Below are 15,918 nucleotides of genomic sequence, written 5' to 3' on the forward strand. Positions count from 1 at the left end.
AAATGGTACGGTGTTTCTATTTGAAGTGGAATTTGTGAATATTTGCTCAGCTACACAGTATTTTTAAATTCTGTCTGCTTAACAACCCTTCATGTAAAAGAAGACCAAGAGAATGCTAAAGGAAGAAAACAGATTTTTTAATAAGGATTGGGAATTGCAATATTATCTTGTTTCTGCTAAAGATAAGATGATTTGCTTGCTTTGTGATACTGCAATATCAACATTAAAAAATGTAATGCTCAACAGCATTATAACACTCATAAGGACCACAGATATTTTAAACTAGAGGGAGAGACATGAAAGATTGTATTATAGAAATTAAAAGACAAAAAGCAAAAGCAAAGACAATTCTTTCAAACAGCAATAAGACCTGGAAATAATGCCACTGAAGCAACTTAGAAAGTAACTTATATACTCAGGAGAAAGGGGAAGCCATTCAGTGATGTAGAAATTGTGAAAGAATGCATTGTCGAAGTTGTAGAGTGTTTATACCCCGATGATAACATTCAAAGTACAAACTGCCTCTTTCAAGGAGAAGCATAACTGATCAACAGCAGGAATTAGCCTTCAACTTAACAGAACAACTTCATGCAATATTTCAAAAGGAAAATATATATCATTCAACTACTGACTTGGCACAGGTTTTATACTTCATTCAGGTCATAACAGAAGATTTTCTTTGCTACAAAGAGTTACTCACTTTGGGCACTCTTGCAAACAGAACACAGGGAATGGATATCTTCAATAACTTTCAAGGTAAATGTCATGAAGTTGGGCCTAATTTGATAAATTTAGTGAGGGTATTGTACAGACCATGCACCTCTTACAGAAAAACATGAAGGGCTTATTGCACAGATAAAAAAAAAAAAGTATTAACAGATCCAGATGCTTTCATTTTTTTCATTGTATCTTTCATCAGCAAAATCTCTGTGCTGAACCTACTGTTTTAAGTAATACTTTGCAACAAGTTATAAGTATTCTTAACTAGATTCATGCAAATGCAACAAGGCATTGTGACTTTCGCAACATGCTAAGGTTGAACGATGAAGTATTCAGTGTGGATTTGCTGTATCATTCTAAAATGCATTGGCTATCACAGGGACAGGTGTTAGCCAAAATTTTATCTCTGCAAGAACAGATAGTAAACTTTTATGAAGAAGAGAATCAGCTATTGAACTATTGAAAGAAGATTTCTGTAGGAATGCAGCATTTCTGTGTGATATCATGTCAAATCAAAACAATTCGAATATATCTTTGCAAGGTAAAACTAAGTCTATATATAAAATGTGGCCAAAAAATCCAAGCATTTTGAACAAAGCTATCTTTTTTCAAAACAATTCTTCAAAAGAAAATTTCAGATGAACATTTTCTCCAGTTAGCAAAGTTTGCTGAGGAGCAGGATGACATACCGGAATCATTTGAAGAATATGCAACAGTTATAGACCTATTAATTGGAGAATACAGTGTAAAGTTCACTACTTTGGGAATCATGACGTCACACTCAAATTAGCATTTCAGCCTCACCTAGTTGATATCACCAAGGCATCTAAAGAACTACAGATAGAATTGATGGAGTTCTCATTAGATGACATTTTAAAGTCATTGTTTGATGCTTAAAAAGATCCAATTGAAATATGGAAAAATGCAGTATAATACCCACACCTTCAACAACATGCCCGAAAAATGCTTTCTTGGTTTTCAACCACTTATTGCAGTGAATCTACATTCTCCTACCTAACCCAAATCAAGACACCCTTCAGGTCACAAATGACTGATACTCATCTACAGGATCAACTGAAACTGCGCACCTCCATGCTGTAACCAATATTCAAATGCTTTGCAACAAAAAGCAGACACAACAAAGTCATTAAAAGCTTAGTTTACTTTAAAATTAACAAATAGTTTTCATTTTTTTGTTATTAAGTACATAGTAGATAGATTTTACAAAATAATGTACATTTTTAGGTATATCTAATTGAAGGTTTTTGAATGTGACCGTATTTGATTACATCTAAATTAATACGGCCTTCTAAAATGAAAAAGTTTGCCACCCCTGGTCTTTACTATTTGTACTATTCTCAAATCTCTCTGAGGATTACTTTTCAAATTAGGAGGAGATAGGTAGATAACAATGGAGTCCCTTGAGTTCCTAAGACCATACCCATTGAGTGCTGGTATCCTGAACTGTCTGCCCCTGAAAATTCTAGGTTACATTGAGTCACCTCTGTTGGAAATTTTGATGCTGAAAGATCTCCCAGATTTACGTCTTTAGGCTGATCAAATTGCACAATTAACTGCAAGGGAACTCAGATTAGCCTGGGTCTTGAAGTGGATCAAGATGGGGTATCTATAAGAGAACTACCCAAGGAATTTAAGCCCATCAGAGCTGTCAAGATGAGTTATCTGTCCATAAAGAATGCCTTCTATGGAGGAATTGCAGCGTTTTTCAAGAAGGCAGTTTTCTTGTTATCTTGGCCATGCTAAATGTAGCATATCTGAGATCTGTTTGCATGAAAGCCTCAGAAGCCATTTCTGATGTACTGGAATTGATTCTGATATTTAAGACTGTAAAAGAGTATACCCTGTGACAAGCTCCTTGACATATCAGGTTAAGGCACCTACCTACTTTTCCATGGCAGGGGGTGGGCGGATAGGAAAGCAAAGGGATCAGGAAAACTTAGATAAGAATCCATATTGATTTTGGAGGGCCAGTCTATGGTAAGGCATTTTTCATTGAGCTAGGCTTCCTCTCAAAATGTCTCAAAAAAATCCCAGGACAACCTCCAACCTCTGCTGTGTCAGTTGTTTTCAATACATGTATTAACAAGCACTACTATTTCTGACAATGTGGCCTACACATTGAGATTTTAAATTTTTTCCACTGTTCAGAAGATAAAAGTAACTTTAGGAAATATAGAAAACACAGAAAGGTTGAAAAAAAGAAAACAATTACCCATAGCTTCCTGCCCTAACCCACCCATAGAAAACAATTACCATTAATATTTTGGTGTGTTTCTTTCTTATTTCTTGAATGCACTTAAAAGCATTAAATTAATTTTTACAAATTAAATGTTTTTGTACATAGCAAAGCTACTCAGAAGTTCCTAAAAAAAAAGTAAATTTGTATTTACTCTTCTCCACTCCCAGCTGCTCTTTAGTCCCACAGATAGAGATACGACTTAACACTAGTTGTTGGTTTCTATTCTTTAAGTGGTTTCAAATTTATCATTAGGAAATGTGTTTATTCTTCTATTTCTTGATGTTTTAGACAGCATCTATTAACTCCTTTCCATTCCGGAGAGTTTAGTGTTTGTGGTTAACAGCACAGATTTTTGAAGCCAGACTGCCTAGTTTTGAATCCTGGCTCTCCTACTTCCTGGCTTTCTGCCCTTAAGCAATTTTCTTCACCTCTCTGGGCCTCAGTTTTCTCATAAGTAAAAATGGGGATAATAATAGTACCTACCTCACAATCTTATTGTGACGATTATATGACTTCGTATTTGTAAGATGTTTAGAATAGTGCTTATATATGTTCAGTAAACATTTTTACTATTTGAAATATTAAACTTTTAGCTCATTTTCATGGCTTCTTTTCATTCTTTTCTCTCATATTTGTTATATTATTTTTAGTTTATTTAATAGAGTGCAATAAGAAATTAAAACTGTATTTTGTATTTCAACTTTAGACAGTGTCAATTGATCCTGAAATGTGAAATATGGAATATCATGAAATTGACATCTTTTTAATTATCTTCAACATTCAACCTCCTCCCACTTTCAAACTTGTGATAACTGTACCAGTATTACTGTCATGTAATCAAGTTAGTTAATATTTTTATTGTTTTGAAACTATAATAAGTCTTATATGTTTCTTTTAGATCCTTGTTACTCAAAATATGGTCCTTCCATCAATAACCTTAGACTTGGAAGCCTGGAGTCCTGGTAGAAATGCAAAATCTCAGGCCATACTTCAGACTTATGGAAGCAAAATTTGCATTTTAAGAAGATCCTCACGGAATTCCTATGGTCAAGAAAGCTTAAGAAGACTGCTTTAGAGCAGTGATTCTCAATGTGGCTGCTTCCCTGGTGATTCTTATATGCAAGCAGGAATGAGAATCATTGGTTCATAGATAATTGTTATGCGGATTTAAAGTCACCTCAAACTCTGCTCTGATGAATGCCCAGATCCCTACACCCTGGGAGCCTCCCCACCCCAGGCAAATAGTTTACTGTCTTTAGAATGCAGATGTAGTTTTCAGACTTAATCCTTCTGGCAAATCTAAGCTGCTCTGAATGGAAGGGAGGACAGGGGATAGAAAGAGCATCTCTATTGGCCCAGCATTTCTGGATGCAGTTCTTTAATTATACTGAAAATTGCCTCATGGACCCCTTTTGCTCTTGTTTTTGCTGAGTGTAAGCTTAACATTTCTCTGGAGTTCTCTTGAAAGAAAAAACTCTTACTACCCTAATTTTGGATTGCAGTTTTCCCTCCTCTATTTCCACCATTAATCAGGTCCCATCTGCTTTCTATCTTTAAGGATTTCCTCAAACTTTCTGGACTATTGCTGAATGCCTTTCTTGTTTCTAGTCCTGTTGTGGTTTAATTATTTTTTGAAAATGTGTTTTCTATCATTTCAATGAGACTATGGAATGAAAAATGGTAAATACATGTATTCAGTGTACCATCTTTTGCTGGCACACCTTCCCCATCTGAATATAAGAAATTTGTGGTCAGGAATATTCTCCACACTGTCACCTTCACACCTCAATACTCTCAAGCAAAAAGTCATGATAAAGGAATTATACAGACAACTAAGAATGCACTAAAATGGATTATTAAGGGAGACTGGCCAATATTTGCTAGGTCTTTGACTGGTTCTTTGGTCATTTTGTACTCAATGTCATAAGTTTGTTGATTTAACCAATGGTATGACATCTCCAGCCTTGCCCTGGCTGTGTCCACTCAGACTTAGATGAAGACTTAAACATTCAAATTCCAGATGCTACTCTGTTTGCACATAGAACAACATGCTAACAGATGGTATTATTTAATAAATGTTAGATGATGAATGAATGACTATGTGCCTACATAACGCTCATTTGTACCATAAGACTAGTCTGTGCTAGTTGGTTAAAGTTAGGTCTGGGGCCGACAGGGAGACACATGAAGCCTCATGTGTAGTGAAATGCTGTTTATTTGAGCATCTGGGTGCAGATGGGTGGAAGCCTAAAGAGCGTCCATCCTAAGGAAACCTAACAGCTAGGAGCTGAAACAAGGTGGGTTTCTGCTTTCTAATATAGGCAACAGAGCCTGAGTTATGAGTCTAGAGGCAGATGGGCAGATGTGGCATTACTATAATGATCGATAATAAAGATCTTCATATGGGGATTTATCAATGGCCAAACTATTGGACTCATCTCTGCCAGAGCCATTTGTTGATAATTTTTTAGCTACACCTCTACAGAACACATCAGAACAAAATGAAGGAAGCAGTATGTCTTCTTTAGTTCCTGAGATAGACAAAATGGAGTCACCTGGAATTTCTACACTTGCTAGAATAATACAGCAGCTGATATCCACAATGGAGCACCCTTGTCAGTTTAAAGACCATATTTTAGATAAGGGAGGATGTGGATTATGTATGCCAGGAGGCACTGTGCCAGGAGGTGTTTTTGTTCCTTGGATTTACTTATGATTGCAGGCTATAGGGATTCCGTTGGTGTGGCCATAGAATTAGAGTACGGTTTTGTTACCAACCAGGCAGGATTTTAGTCCGCCTTTCCTTGGTGTAATGCAACCTGACACAATAGAAACAATTACCTGGAGGAAAAGCTCTCCTTTAGTCCTCCGAGCCTATACAGCAAACAACAATATTCTAAAGGAATTCTGCTGTCTGTTGGATAATACTGCCTTTGCATAAAACACATGCTGGCCACCTGTGTCCTACATTTATCCCCTGTTGCTACTTAACCATCCATACTAAGAATGTTTTCCTAAAGTCTTTCCCTCTTCAACTTTCCCCTAGTTTAGTTACTTGCCTTTTTTCCACCAGAGGTTCTTGCCTCACACTCTTCCCCCAAAATGGGAGGGAACAAGAGTCTACTGACAAAGCAAAGATTAGTGTTTTAAGAGGCTAAAGTGATAAAAAGAACAATATGTGGAGGAGTTGGGTTCCCCAAGCAGGAGGAACATTGTCAGAACAGAAAACACTATCTTTTTTGAGAGATCTTTTGCTGGAGCTACAGCATATGGTACTTGGTGGTATGAATGTTCATATCCTGGAATTTTTTATAGGAAATAGCTACACTTCAAGTGGAAACTTTGCTAGGGACAAGGCCCTAGAAAAAAACAATCAAAAGGATTTGTAAAAACACTGGGAGGAAAAGAAATATAGAGAGAAGAGGGAGAAGCACAAAGAAAGCAATGTGATTGAGTTGATGGAAGGCTCTTTTTGCATAGCAAGAGGAAATAGCCTTGAAAGCTGTATTCCTGAATGTCCTACAATCTTATCTCTGATGAAGGTAATTAAAGACAGACTCATAAGGGCAAAGCAGATTGTGTAACCAACTGGGTAATCTTATAGAAATCTTTGGTGAGAAGTTATTTGAATAAAATTCTAGTTCATTAGAAAAGCTACAGATCCACTGTAAGAGATTATTATTATTTTTTTGGACCTCAGAAGATCTACATATTCAGTTAACAGAGCATAATGGAAAATAGATCAAATTTGTAGTCAAGTAATTTTAGTTAAATATTAGATCTGTCACCTACTAGCTTTATGAGCTTCAGCAAAATATCAAACCTTCAGTTCCTATATTCAAAAACCAGGCTAATAATATTTATCACATAGAAACATTTTCAACACATATTAAATGAGATCATATGGAATGTATGTGCTTAAAATTATTTATCATTGTTGTTCAAGGGCATAAGCTGTTAGTTTATTAAAACAAAAAAGTCTTCCGGGGGAATTATTGAGTACCAGGGAAATCACCTATGTGGTCTTTATTGTGTTAATCTCGGTATTTGCAACTTCAACCTTGTAATGTTTACTCCTTCCTGATACTTTGGCTACTGCAAGAGATTCCTTTGGGAATCAGAAACAAGCTTTTCTGCAGGGGAAAAAAGCTGGTCAAGGGTGGATTTTTTCAAAACAACATGTATAAATAGTTCATCCTTAGTATGGCTAGGAATGCTTGTTCAAGACCAAGCAATGTGCAAAATATCTACCTATGGTGGCCATGTAACTTATAATCAATCTACCTATGGTGGCCATGTAACTTATAACCAATCAACCCTACTTGTTCGACATTCTGAATTAAAAAATTGAGGAAGAAAAATCTAGCCAGTTACTAATGAAATTTGACCATGAGTGATTAAACTGAGAAGAACATGGCATCCAGTTTGACATTTTCTTGTTTACACCTATGTGCTGAGATCAGATCACAGATGCAGCAGGTTAGTTAGGTGGTTCAGAGAAGGGTAATGAATTTTAATATTGAATAACAGTACCTAGAATTTACAGAACACCTGATATTCGAGTACTTCTCAGACATCATCTCATTAATTTTCAAGCCCATCCTGTGAAGCAGATGTTGTTTTTGGTATACTAATGGGAAAAACAAGTCTCCAAAAGGTCAAAAGACAGGATAAAACAAGTTAGAGATACAGCTAAGGATTAGAATTCAGGCCTATGATTCCCACTTGATTCATTTTATTGCTTTTTGAAATGTCAGAGGTGATAACTTAGGTCAAAGAGCTGTTCTTTCAACTACATCAAGTTAAGAAGAGAATAGTCATTGGGATGTCTCACATGTGGGTGTTTGTTTGTTTGTTTGCTTGTAGACACTCTGGTGCCTACTACAGTATAAAATTCAGAACAATTCAATAAATAATAACCAAAATATTTGTTTTTTTCCTATTTACCATATCATAGGTCTCTAGTACTTAATTTCCTACATGAAATAAGTTAGGGGTCATGTCTCGATATAATTTCAATCACGTTGTACCCACTCCAGCAAGCCACAATCATTAGCTGGTGTTTGGTAAAGCTCTCAATAACTAATGGGCCAAGATTCTGAGAAACTTGAAATTAAAAGTGGTTTTAGAGTCTTAGATGCTATTAGTATTTTCTCCTCTCAAAATTGTCCACTTATATAGCAAGCAGGAAACCTATTGAAATTGTGTTAAAAGACTGGAAAACTAATGGAGTAATTGATTTGTTTTCTAACACCAAAGTTTAGAAACCAATACCTCATTCTTTAAGTATATTTATCTATTGGTTGATATTTGAGTAGACAGTATGGCATTTTCTATAGACTATCTGTTACAGAATAATCATCAAGGGTGTTTTTAAAATCTTCTGTTCTTGATAATAAAGATTAAAGAAAGGCGGTTCTATGTTTCTGCAATCTTGATTTTTTCCCAAATATTAGTTAGAGGAAGGCGTTGGTGGTATAGTGGTGAGCATAGCTGCCTTCCAAATATTAGTTAGATATGTTAATTATGTTCTGCTTCCTACTCATTAACTTAAATCACAAGGGAAAGTTGAGCAGTTGATTTGGGGAAACACAATGTTTTCAGGCATTATGCCATGATTACCAGATTTCACTAAGGAAACGAAAGGAGTTTATTTTTATCAATAAAGTAAATTGTAGGAATGGAGTCTGTCATCTTTGGGAAGTGGGGTTTTGTCTTCTTTCCTCATGGATTTCTAGCATTTCTCAAAGTCTTTATTTTGCTTGGGAAATAATGTGGTTTTCTTCTGCGTTGTATTCAACATCTCAGTATTTATATTACCTAGGGGTCTTTCCTTTTTCATAATATTCAGGCTCATGTACAGACATATACACTCCTGTAGTACACTTTGGTACCTTTTAAAAGTCAAAAAGTGAATCTCTCTAATTCACTCGAATCTTTCTAATTCTAACTAATTTTGGGGTCAACTCATAGTATATTACATCAAAAAGTTACCAGGATTTTAAGAGTTTTAAATTTAAAACATGAAATCATCCTTTTTAGTTCAGCAGGTAGTAATTGAGCCATTCTATTAGGCCAAACACTGCTAGACATTGGGATGCTAGGATGAAAAGATGTGGTTGCTGCCCTAAAGATACTTACAAGCTGATGGGGGAAACAAACATGGAAATATTTAACTTTTAAATAAATGTGGTAAGTGCAGAGGTACGCAAAGTTCATTGGAAGAGCAGTTTCTTATTCCAGGTGTGAATCTATTATGCAACCCAATGTATTCTCCCAACATCTACCACAAAATAATAATAATACTAACTTCTGATCCTACGAGATTGTTTAAGCAAAGCCTTAATTACCCACTTCAAATCACTCTCCTCTAATGCCTCTGCCTGTTAGATGTTGCTATTTTTTGTCTGGGAACTGTAGTTTCCCTTTCTTTTATTCTGCTTAAAAGATCAATTTTAAGGGTCAAGCCCTAATTTGGATATACCTGGTTATTTCAGAAAGGAGGGTTATATTGTTTTTCACCCTTGTGAGATGGGTGTTATTATCAGTATACTTCATGGAGGAGGAAACTGAGGCTCAATGAGGAAGATTTGCCTAAAGTCAAATTTTTTAAATAAAAAAAAACTTGGGTAATTATGTCTTGGCTCCTTTAATCTTCTCCAGAAGAGATTAAATTAATTTATAGATCAATAAAGACTATCCATAGAAATGACTATGGCTCAGATATGAGAGAAAGTGATTGGTGATTGGTGGAACGGTAACCAGGGGGAAAATGCCTTATTAAGAAGAAAATTTGTCTTCACCAGCAAGCAGCTAAGGAGAGGAAGCTAGGATGAAATTACTGAGAAAATAGGTAGCATTGAGGGACTTTGAGTTTTGTACTAATGACTGTAACATGTAAATAGGTCAGGTTAGTGTTGTTCTTGTGATCAACTGTAAAACAATGTGAGCTTCTTTCACTGCAGTGTAATCATACTTTGACAAAATACTTTGACAAAATACTTTGACAAAAAAATCATACTTTGACAAAATGTGTGTAAAATCAGGAGCTTTAGTGTTTCTGACACCATTGTTACTTCACTTGAAAGACTCCCAGGACCTCCATCGTGGCCAGTGTAGACAAAGAGTAAGTGGTCAGCTGTCTGCCTGGTGGTTCCAATGGCCAACAGAACAGTTTGTGTACGTGAGCAGGCTTGAGTTGTTATCATCTATGTCTCTCTGGGATAAGGAAATGATTATAGATATTAATGAGGAGTGCTTGCTTGAGTACTGGTGGACTCTATCGAGCTTAAACATGAGTTGTTGCTGTTGTTGTTTTAATTTGTACCATTAACAGAAAACATTTAAGAGGAAACCATAAGATTAGGGATGAAACCAGAAGGCTTGTGGTGAAACCCAATAAGGTAGTATCCCCATTTTGTGCTAATTGGTTTTAACTAGCAATCAAAGAGTCCAGATGGCCTCCTCTGGGAAGAAGAGCACTACATTTTAGGGAAATATATGCTTATACTTCTTCATGAATATTCGTACTCTTGTTCTTGCCAACATCATCATTTATCATTTTATCTTTTCAATAACAACCCAGATTTCATTTGCATGTTTTAAGAATATGTCATAGGTATTAAAATATCAATCTGTGGGATTTTTTTCATTAAGATACCAGTTTTATTAACTCTAATTTTGGTGTATTTTTATAAATTAAGAAAATGTCACTCTTTGGGATATATTCAGGACAATTTAGAAACAAACTCCAGAAATTGACAATAAGATAATAAGTTTCTTTTTGAGACCTGAAGCCATTTCCAGCAAAGTCTCTAGAGTAAGAGCTGATAAATTAAATGTCATATGTAGAGGTAGTCAACAGGGTAGGATTTGGGCGGGTCTGGAGAAGCTTGAGAATTGAGGGAGAAAAGTAGAGTCATTTGTAGCATGAGAATTAGGCTCAAACTATCAGACTGAATTTTAAGTTTCAATATGTAGTTCTGTTTTATGCTCAAAAAATGAAACTAATCTTTCCATTTTCTAGGGTCTTCTCTATTTTCTCCCATTTGGTTTGTGTTAAAAGCTAATTTTGGCAGTATGCCATCATCCATTCTATATGTTCCTTCCATATTTTGCAGGGTTTTTTTTTCCCTATTACACTATGTTCTGTTTAAAGCAGCCCAAATGAGATTTACTACTATTTACATGCCTAGATCATAAATACCAGACTCAAGAGAACATGCATCCATATTGATTATCAACCTAAAATATTCATTAAGTATGAACTCTTTCCAAGGCACCAAATAGGACCACAAATAGGACTACAAAGAATCCACAGTCCCATGCTTTTAGTACTTACAATCGAGCTGGACTGACAATAAATCAATCCATGAAAAGGCAACTAGTATGCACTGTAAAATACAGTCTATGTTTTAAAAATATTTCAAACAATTATATCAGAATTTAGCAAATGATTTCTCACATCTTTTAAGTGGTATCTTTGGTGTTTATAAACTTATTCCAAAGTGGCTACCATTGTTCAAAAGAATCTTTGGAAATACTGTTTGATGCTGCCTTCAGAGCCTGTGATCCATTCTTTGGAATTTTCTCAGGGGCCAAAAATATTTCTACTGTGAAGGTGAAATTGACTTCAGGAAACAGTTAAGAGTCATTTGTTCCAAGACCCTTGAGTAAGAAAGCCAAACAAGATGAGTAAAGCCACATTGGGGTTAAATTGAGATGTGGCTACAAATCAGCAAGGCTAGTTTTCTTGGGTGTTTTGGAAATTGACTTCGAAAGCAGTTTCCCTATGTGAACTCCCAAGTTTGTTTTTTTCTAATGGTGATGTCATTGGAATAGGTAGATAGCCTCCTAGCTATCAACAGGCAGTTTCCAATCTGAGTACTATGTCTTAGAGAAAGCAGTTTTTCCATTGAAACAATGTCATAAGTGGTGATTTGATCTCCAGACCAGATCACAAAAACCTATTTATCCCTGTAGTACAGCTGATAAGGGTAATAATGCTCCTACTTGACTGCTTTCAAACTGTGATTTGGCTTTTCCTCCATCTACAGATGGTCTCTCACTGCCAATGGGTTGACAACAATAATTTTTACTACGATGGTGCAAAAGTGATGTGCATTCAGTAGAAATTATACTTCAAGTGTCCATACAACCATTCTGTTTTTCACTTTCAATACAGAATTCAATAAATTACATGAGATATTCAACACTTTCTTATAAAATAGGTTTTGTGTTAGATGATTTTGTCCAACTGTAGGCTGATGTGTTTGGAGTATGTTTAAGGTCGGATAAGCTAAGCTATAATGTTTGGTAGGTTAGGTATATTAAATTCATTTTTCAATTATGGTATTTTCAACTTGCAAGGAGTTTATTAGGATGTAACACCATCATAAGTTAAAGAGCATTTGTCTGTCTATCTACCTATCTGTTTATCTAAAATAAAGAATTGGCTCGTGTGGTTATGGAGGCTGACAAGTCCCAAGATCTGCAGGGTAAGTCGGCAAGCTGGAAACCCAGGAAAACCAATGGTGTAATTCCAGTCTGAGGGCCAGAACACTGGAGACCCAGGAAGAGCTGATGTTTCACTTTGAGTCCAAAGGCAGGAAAAAGCTGATGTCCTAGTTCAAAGACAATCAGTAGCAGCAAATCTCTCATACTTGCAAAAGGGTGATCATTTTTATTTTATCCAGGCCTTCAACTGATTGGATGAGGACCACCCACATTAAGGAGGGCAATCTCTTTACTCGGTCTACTAATTTAAATGATAATCCCATCCAAAAATACCCTCATAAAAACACCCAGAATAATGTTTGACAATTTATCTGGTCACCTCATGACCCAGTCAAGTTGACACATAAAATTAACCCAGCATGGAAAGTAAACCTAAGAGAAGTTAAAATAGAGCTTCAAATTTCTCTGAAAACTCAAATTCAAAGCTACCTTTGGTGAGCAAGTTACAGATTGAATTGAAGGTATAAAAGCCACAAAAGACAGTAGGATACTAGGGCAGATAATTTTAACACTATACTATGTAAAACTGAGTCTTTCATTTCTGTAGTTCTGAAAAGCCTTCATTTTTCACCACTTCCTCCATCATCTTATTTCAGCATCCATGCCTGAACATGGCTACCTCCACTCTTAAGAGATGATGGGGCTGGCCATGTCTATTATTACTTTTTACCCCTTGATGTTCTTATAAATATTAGAAGTAGCTGATGAGATTTTTCCTAAAAGTTCTTCATAGTCAAATTTCCATTCAACATGACTTAAAAGCCTATCTCAGAGATATGGATGATGAAGAACAGTGTCAGTCACTCATTTCAAATACAAAGTAACTAGAAGACCATGTGACCCTAGCAATAGAACTACTATTTATTGCTAAAATTATTGCTTACAATCTCTAGGAGCACCTGAACAAATGGAATATTTATATTTTCGAATCTGATTCAACCCCTAGCTTGGCTTTAAAATGCCATTCTTTATTTCGTGAAAAAATCTTCTCCAACAAACTACTCATCAGAGTATTTCTATACTCCAGGGCTGGATCTACTTCTTTTATTATTAGTTATGGTTTCTAGTGTTAACCAACAGTATACATTGTTCAGGTCATTCCTCATTCATCAACTGACTGCATATAACATTCTTTAGTGTAGTATTATTGGGAGATGTGTATGCATTTGAAAACTACGTTTCAGAAGGTATGGTTTATCAAGTGTGGGATTGCTAGTGATGTGGAAGCATAGCAAATAAAAACTGCTCTTGAATTCAATCTATCATTTTGTGGACGTCACAATTAGCCAAATTGACAGGACAAGTCAAATTCCTCAATATTTTGTATGGTTTCCACGCTGAGTCTGGCAAGTATTGCAGAGTTACAAGGGCATTACTGGACAATTGGGAGGATTGTGCTCATTCTTTTCACTTAACTCCAGTCCAAAGAGGGAATACCAATCTTGGCCTAAGTCTCCAAATTTCCTTGCAAGTCCAGGATCAAGGGGCTCAGAATCTATAGAGAACACCTGTGAATTCTTTGTTTACATGTTGTTGCTCACAAAAGAATCTTTCTTAGTTTAACTTAAGTATTATAATTTACAAAACCTTCCAAAGCTGTTCAGTGCTTATCTTTAACTAGATATAGCACACTTGGCTCTTGACTGGATCCCAATCTGGGACTTTTCACAGTTACTTGACCACTCACTGAAAGATACCCTATACTAAGATGATATAGGCTGGACCAGTATGGACTATCTGATTATTTTATTTTTAATCTATTTATTAAACAAGTTTTGTTTTTAATTTTCACTCATGCCAAACATTTTGCATAATATCTGCTATAACGGTAGCCAATATGTTTCCAGAAAGTAACCAATATACGAGTGAAGCTAGAATTACTAAAATATTTCGTCTTGGATATACATTTCTTCATCAAAGCCTGTAGAGTAGTAACCTGTGTCCCATTATTATCATTTATATTTGGGTGTAAAGATCCCTAAGTGCTTCTATGTACCATGTCTTCTGTGCTCTCCACAAAAGGTATTCTTTGCAAACATCAAAGGCAGCAGAGATGAATGACATGTATCTAATGCATAAAATCCCACTCCCACATCTATTTGAAGGCAGCCTGCTTTTCTTTCATGGACCCACACTATATCAATCTGGACAATTCAGACTGAAAACAACCACATAACAATCGAAGATAATTCATGTAAAAGCAGAAGCTTTTTGACTAAATTACTCAGGTAATGGTAGATGTGTAAAGAGAGTGCTAGGGACATTTCTTTTGGGAGAGAGACAATTAAATTATCTAATTTTATTGAATTTATTGGTATCATTAGAAATATGGCATGCTTAATTCTCAAAGATGATTAAGCATCCTTCTCTTTTATCTGTAAGAGGCTGGCCTTCAGATTTCAACTTCCTGGAAATGTAGATGAACTCTAGAATTTAGAAGAAATGTTTAGATGAGGGAAAAAAAAGAGATGATAATTGTTGCTTCTAGAAAATAGAGGCAAAATGGAGTACTTCTCATGATGTCATAATGCTATAGATGTAAGTCAACATTTTGTTACGTAAAACAATGTCAGGACCAAAAATATGTGATTTAGAGCCAAATGCTTCCAAACTTACATATTTTAAAGGCCAAAGACTGAACCCAGGGCAATGTTCTAAACAAGAAAATAATAGTAAATACATTAACTCATTTTTTCCACATTTTGTTTCTATTACCCCAGGGAAGTTGTCAAGTAAAGCTTTCTACTCTGATCAACACTGTGAATAACTAAAAGTGTGAGTCCGGTGTTTTAGCATAAAATGTGAAAATTGTGTTATATAGATATACTCGAACTTCTAACATCCTGCTGGACACCTCTGCAATTTTCTGTCAGACTATAAAACTCAATATGTCTAAAAAGAAAGAAGCAACCTGCCACTCCCCCCTCTTTCTTCCCACTCAATGATTTTACCTTATTATGCTGAGTTCAGAGGATCTCCAACTAGTTTATTAAAGCAGAATTTTGCTTTATTGAAGCTTTTTCTAAAACTCTTATTCCTCCTCTAGTCTGTAGATACCAGAGATAAAAGCCAGTCTATATACTGAGTTAGCAAGTGAAAAAAAATCTTTTGAACCCAGAAGAGAAATGTGAGAATTATCATGTATACAACAACCACCTTAGGATTTGTTTTGTTTGATTTCAGTGGTTTGAGAGGTTAGGTTTGGGGTGTGTGTGTGAGTGTGATTTAGTGGGGGTTTGGTAAATATTTTAAGAATGCCAAGATAAGACTAATTGAATGGAAATTTCTACTTGATACCAGTACAAATGAGCATTAAAGAGCCTACCTGCAGTTTAGTTTAACTCTCTTCCTCTTCTGAACATAATGCAAAACAGCACAGGATCAGATATTTTTATTATAGAAAGAGACTATTTCGTGTTCAG

This window comes from Microcebus murinus, chromosome X, assembly GCF_040939455.1.
Source record: "Microcebus murinus isolate Inina chromosome X, M.murinus_Inina_mat1.0, whole genome shotgun sequence".
Lineage (NCBI taxonomy): Eukaryota > Metazoa > Chordata > Mammalia > Primates > Cheirogaleidae > Microcebus > Microcebus murinus.